Genomic DNA, 7,300 nt, shown 5'->3' on the forward strand with positions numbered 1-7,300 from the left:
TCGGTTAGTTTCTGATGAAGTGTTAATGCTACGTAATTAAGCTAGAAACACTAACCTGAGCTACCCATTATTCTTCTTCACTGGCACTATGTTGGCCAGCCATTGAGGGTGTGCTATGGGTTTGATGAACCCTACTTTTAGGAGCCGCACAACTTCTTTAATCTTCAAAGCCACTTTTGGTTTAAAAGTCCTTTGCGGCTGTTTTATTGGCCTGAACTTAGGATTTATGCACAATGAATGCCTAACAAGGTCCAAGTCTAGGGTTGGCATCTGGTCATACGATCAGGCAAAGACGTCTTGAAATTCTGTGGAAGTACACACGGATTAGAATCTTTTAACAGGTTTCAGCGTTTTGCGATAAAGAAAGGTCTTTTACCTTTCAGCAATGTGATCAACTTTTCTTTATCTTCGGGCCCTAACCTGATTGATATGTATAGCGGTTTCTTTCTGCTCCTTCTACCGCCAAATTTATTTCCTCTAAGGGTTCTTCCACCATGTTGATGGAATCCGTCATGCACTTGGGAGGTGTTTGAAGTTCATCACAATACTCTAGGTGTCTTTTCTCAGCTCATGTCATTGTACGCGTTACTCGATGTTCCTTTTGTGTGCTCTATTAGTTATAAGTCTAATTCACTTCATTGTTGTACCTCTGATTCATGCTCGGGTTGTAATTTATTGTTCAATGATGAAATTACAGTAATATCGTTTTGCGGAAATGAACCGACAAAGTAGTCCTGGTTGAAACATTACTTAGAGTTTTGTTAGAGTGGAAATTATATTGCATTACTCATGCTGTTCAGAGATAATTTGACCGAAAAGAAAGAATTCACATGTATTTTTCTGTAAACAGTTCCACAACAGTGTCTTGTGATAAACTCAACATGTTTGAAAGAAATCATAACTTACAATAAGTTTCTGAGGACAACTTGAATAGCATGTTCTAAGGTGATATAAAGTAAATCATAATTTAAATGCAAAAACCAATTCGTACCTCTGGAATGGCCTTCTTACTTGTCGATAGCTCGTTACCATCATAGTCTACGACAATGGTATAATAGCTCTTTCCATCGTCACCGGTTACCTACACGCATCTGGTTCTCTTTTTCTTTTTTGTGGCTACTGGAGGCTTGCTTTGTGTAATTCCATGTAGTAGATTGCGTCTTGCAGATGGGTCTCTGATTTGTCGAAGGGGACTCTGGTAGCTAGGATTTTGATCACACATCCCTTGTGTTTGGCTTTGATGCACTGGTGATATGTTGAGGGAACGAGAGCTAGACCATGTATCAGAGGTCATCACAGGAGGATGTGGTAAGTGGTCCTCCCCGAGATTACTTGAAATTCCTATGCAACAGAGAATGGCCCGATCGCTACTTGCAGTTTCAATGGATCATTTTGTGACAGATGCATTTTCGTTGAAGTTTGTTACCTCCATTGGTAGTCCCCTAACGGTCTCTTTCTGTATGTTCATCAGTTTCAACATGTAGATGGAGATCAGATTAACAGAGCTTCCTAGATCGATCATTGACCTTCTCATTTCGAAGCCCCCTACTCTCACTGAAATATACAGGGCCGGTTGTGATGGGGGTCAACAGCTAACATGTCTTCCACTATAAACTCCACGCTGTCGCAATCAGGCCGATAGGGCTCTAATGGGTGCCTGAAAACTTTTTCCAGCGCTCTGATAGCCAGCTTACTTGTCATTGTGTTTGCCCCTATTTACTGAAGAACTGTTGCAGCTCCTGGCTTTGCTCGAGTCTCTCTATCAGGGCATCAGACTGGTATTGGCTTGTTGCTCCCACCACATTGACACTACCCTCTTGGGTATGGGTTAGGAGGGGATCAGTTTCCACTCATGTTGGGTCTCTTTTCACGAACTCGTCCAACTTTACCTTTTGTACAAACAATCTCCCCAGGGAAAAGTAATCCATCAGATCATGGTGCGGTGACTGATGATAGTTACACCACCTTTTGCCACGTCTGTCTTTCTCCAGATCAACTTCTGCTGGTGGCAGCAGCAAATTAATCACCCTATCTTCAACTAATTTGTTCATTATCATGATTACCTCCTCTTTTGTGCATGGGAATGGAGGAGGGATGGGCAAGTCATTCCTTTTTCGAGGAGCAGGTTTGCGGTAGTAGGGCCCCTATCTGGCTCCTTCGTTGTTCTGAGGCTTTTGATCAACTGCATATGCTCCGTTCCTTCCATATGGTGCAAGTTAGTGTGAGGTGTTCTTAACTGTGCGCACTGTTCTTTTTGCACATCTCAATAAATGACTTGCCCATCCCTCCTCTTTTGTACCTGGGAAGGGAGGAGGGATGGGCAAGTCATTCCTTTTTCCAGGAGCAGGATTGCGGTAGTAGGGCCCTTGTCTGGCTCCTTCGTTGTTCTGAGGCTTTCGATCAATTGCATATGCTTTGTTCCTTCCATATGGTGCAGGCTAGTGCAGGTGTTCTTAACCGTGTGCGCTATTCTTTTTGCACATCTCCATAATTGACTAAACTTCTCAACCTCTACGTTCTCGATGCCTATTCTATAAGCGGGTCGCATCCCTTGCACGTATTGTTTGATGAAGCTCTTCTTTATGGCATGCTCATCGAAAATGGAGTGAGTTAATTTCTGGAACTTCATGAAATACACTAAGAGGTCTTCTCCTAATCCTTGCTCTACATTTCTCAGATCAGCCATCGTCAGCTTCCTTTCTAGGGTTAACCATTTTGACAGGAATTTCTTGGCTACTTTGCCCCATGAATCAATACTTCTAGCGGTGAGGCTCATGAACCAGGTATACGTCGGGCCTATTAAAGACTTTGAAAACTCCCGTACCTTCAGATCCCCATCAAGAGTGAAGGATCTGAGGCTGTCTTCAAACTTGCTCATGTGCTCCTATGGGCTACCTTTCTAGCCATTATATTGCGGCCACTATTGCGGAGGAATGTACCCAATAGGGTAAGGCTTGTATAGGATTTTGTCAGAGTAAAGCTTCTGTAAGACGGCTAAATCATGTGCTCAGTTGCAGCTTTCCACCACTAGTCCTTGGACATACTCTCTCAGCTCGTTCTGGCTGAGTGGAGTCTCAGTTACTAGATCCACTTGGGGAAAGGTTGGATGCTGGTTGATGGGGTTTTGTCCTGTCTGCATGGGCATGGGATTGATTTTGTTGGGTTGTTCTGGGGCAACGGAGATTGATTTGGAAGAGTGATGGTTGGTAGGGACGCCAGCGGGAATGGCGGCTAGGGTGAAGGGAGACTGTTCGACTTGGGCTGATCATTGGAGGAAAATCTGAAGGGTGTTCCTTGTTTCTTCTTGCATCTGCTTGAGTTTTTCAAACTGAGCCTTGAAGCAAGCCTCAAACTCGTATACCTTGTTCGAGAGTATTTCGATGTCGACTTGATTGGTTGCCTCCATTTCAAATTGATTCTCCACCCTTGTGTTGGCATTCTCAAGGATGTTGTCGTACTCTTCAAAGATGGGTGTAAGGTTGATCCTACAAGCGGCCATTCTTTGTGATCAAAGATAGAAACAGATTCTACTATAGGTAAGGTGGTGGCTAGGCTAGGGAGATGGTTTCTTTGAAAGACTGAGAAAGACCGATGGTTGGGGAGTCAATCCGGAGGCTTGGGCATGAAGGGAGAGTGATGGAATGGGAGATTAGGGATGAGGATACTCGATGATTGAATGAATTTCGTTATGAAAAGGATTTCTATTTATGGGGAAGATCCTGAGATCCTAAAAAGAAGGAACTAAAGGCGTTTGTCTTCTACTACGAAAATGAATATTGGATTTGCTATCAATCATTAAGGGCACTATTGGGGTTTCGCCACGTGTCCCTATAGGGATCTGGCCGAGGATTGACTTTCCCTTCACTCGGAGATCCTCATAGCTCATGTGTGCTACTACCCTTTTGCACCTTACTTAACTGACATGGCGCTAGTGACGTCATTGCCTGGTGGTCAGCGTTTTATTATACCTATGTGGCGCCTTGTCACGTTCGTTATTTCAAAGTTACACATGTAGGTAAGATATGAGCCCAGTTCTTAACGAACTAGGACCCACAGCGATTGAAGGTTTATCACCGGGTGGGTATGTGTGCACCTCATCGCAGGTTCGACCTGGGTTTGCTTTGGGCTTACGCTAAGAATAAGTTTATCATGAGTGTGGTTCATCGCAAACCTGCGATGCACTATATGTTCATCGCAGAGGAAAGGTTGGCTGCAGGCTGATCACATGCGTCCATGTGGTGTCAAACCAGTATTTACTATGGTCTGAGGGGCTGAGCGAGCACTATGTACCTACACATAGAAGAGGCTAGAGAGAAGTCATTACAGAAACAAATCAAATACAAACAGCTCATGACCTCTAACTTTAACAAACTAGTAAAGCCTAGAAAATTCAAAGAGGACGACAAGGTACTAAAAAACAACACTCCATGTTAGGCAAGATAAATCAATTGGAAAGTTTGCACCTAACTGGGTCAGACCAGACATCATCCAAGATTCTCACCCAACTGGGTACTATGTACTAAAGAATGTAGATACAAATGAACATGATGAGACAGTGAATGGTCACTGGTTGAAACCTTATAATGAGTAGTGATGTAAACTGTAATTGTGAATTTGTGAAGAAAAAACATGTCATATATCTTCTGTACTTATCATCAGACAAAGTATATTGTACTTTTCTATACTAAAAAAAGAGAATGTTATGTCTTCTTTGTACATATTTCCAATGTTGAATAAAGCATGCTATATTTCCTTTGTACACACCATTGCTCTCAATTGAATTGTCCAAAGTTCATTTTTAATTGTCTACTATACATACATACATACATATACATACATACGTATATATATATATATATATATATTCTATTCCCTAGCAACCCTAGGAAGGACTTGGCAACCCCAAGCACAATGACATAAGGCCTTAGCAACCCCAAGTACGCTGACATATTCCCTGGAAACCCAGGAAGGCCTTGGCAATCCCAAGCGCGATGACATATTCCCTAGCAACCCCTAGCACAATGACATATTCCCTGGTAACCCTAGGAAGGCCTTGGCAACTCCAAGTGCAATGACATATACCCTGGCAATGCCAAGAAGGACCTGACAACCCTCGACGTGATGACACATTCCTTAGCAACACCAGGAAGGCCTTAGCAACCCCAAGTGCGACAGCATATTCCCTGGCAACCCTAGGAAGGCCTTGGCAATTCCAAGAGTGACGATAAACCAAAGCACATAGCCTTCTAAAATGCAATGAGTTAGCCTGGCAGTTCCAAGAAGAACCTAGCAAATACCAAGTGCGATGACAAAATCTCAATGCATAGTTTTCTTAAATACAATAAACTACCCTAGCAACCCTAGGAAGGACCTGGCAACACCAGGTGCGACGAGATATTCTGGCACCTAGCCTTATGAAGTGTAACGAACTACCCTAGCAACACCAGGTGTGATGATACTTAATTCTCTCAAATGCGATAACATATCTTGGCAAACCCAAGAAGACCTTGGAAATCCCAAGGACGATGGCAGACATCGGCAACAAAAAATCTGTCATAACAACAAGCACGACAATGAATCTCAACACTTAGAATAATCAAGTGTGATGACATATCCTAGAAAGACTAGGAAGGCTTAGACAATCTCAATCAAACTAACAAACCTTGGAAAAAGAAAGCCCTCGACAATTTCAAGGGGGATGGAATACCACAAACAGTAATCTGAAATACGATGACATAAACAAGGTAACCCACGACGGTCTAAAAAGGACTTCACATGCAATGAGACATCTCATAGCTACCCTGGGAATCATAGTATGTATACAAAAAATCAATATTCCTGGAGTGCGATGACAATGACCTGATTATGACGGGAACACCCGTAATTGTGATGAATAACCTAAGCAACCCATAATTGTGCTCAACTCAATAATCCTACTAGCGTTGTGTTCAGACTGACAAACCCACCAGCATCACTCCTTTTGGGCACCCAAATCTACACCCTCCATTTCTGAGCGCCCAATCTTAGCCCTACATAATATTGGGCACTCTCTCATTTTGTTTTCAGCCATAGGATTACCCCCAAACCATCTTAGCAATCCATTAGAAACCCTAGGGCGTCCCTAACTTTGCTAAATCCCAGCAGCCGCCCCCATCTTTCTCCCTATTTCCAGTTGTGTCCACCATTCTCTATAAAAAGGGTCTGAGGGGCCCTGTAAAAGGGGTTGGTCAATTCACTAAGGTAAGAAGGAAGGCTGATTTTGAGAAGTTCAAGGGTAGAGGAAGAGGGGGACGCCCAAGCAAGAGGAGGGGTTCCTACTTGCAGTTCGCTAACATCACTACTACCACCTCTGGATTTTAATCCTAACCATTTTTTCTTCAGTTTTAGAATTACATTCTGTTCTTTAATTTCTAGTTTAATTTTTCCTTCCTGCAAATTTATTTTTATTAGATTTAATTTGTGTTTTATTTCTTTTCTGCAGATATGAAATTCGGCCAAGTAAGACAGAAGGCCTAGCCCGAGAAGTTCGAGGGTGGAAGGAGCAATCTAGAAACTGCTACCTCTAATCGGATTTTCAGAAATTTTTATTTAGTTGTTTATGTTATTTATTTATTTTTATGCACTTGTTATTCTCAGTACTGTTCGAATTTGGTTTTAATGAATTCTATTTTTTAACTAATTAATTTTTTCTGCAACTCCCACTTGCGTTCTCTTCTCCCAGATCTAAGAAAATATTAATTTTCCCTCTCTTTACTATGGAGACGACCCGTTGTCACCCATTTACTACATTAGTAGTTGTTTGAGAATCAATAAAATTCTATAAATGTTTAAAATGGTGTTCTGGAGTGTTTAACGACGTGCTTCCAGACACCATGTTTTTGGCGCCATTGCTGGGAAGCACGAAGAAAATTTTTTATTTACTTTTTTCGGATTTGTTTCATTATTTTTTCCTTTTTGTTTTATTACTTGATTTGTTATCTCAGTTTAATTCTTGTTTCTCTTTGATTCTGTAGGATGGAATAGCGAAAGGTGGGGTACCAGAGCGTTCCGGGACTACGGTACAGAATAGAAGAGAAGAGAAATTGGATTGCGTTTCAGGTGTAGTCGTTCCATTTTATTTTTAATTTTCTTATTTTTATTTTTGAACTCCTTTTTTGGTAGAATAGTGATTTTCCAATTTTTTTTTATTTTTTTATTTGGATCTGATGTTTTTACTTTTAGTATTATCTTTCTTCCATTTTGTTTCTAGATCTATTTTTTTTCTTTATTTTAAGTTCTTGTTCGATTTTTTTGGTTTATT

The sequence above is a fragment of the Nelumbo lutea genome, chromosome 1 (assembly GCF_056320005.1).
Source record: "Nelumbo lutea isolate HS-2025 chromosome 1, American lotus-T2T, whole genome shotgun sequence".
In the NCBI taxonomy this organism is placed as follows: domain Eukaryota; kingdom Viridiplantae; phylum Streptophyta; class Magnoliopsida; order Proteales; family Nelumbonaceae; genus Nelumbo; species Nelumbo lutea.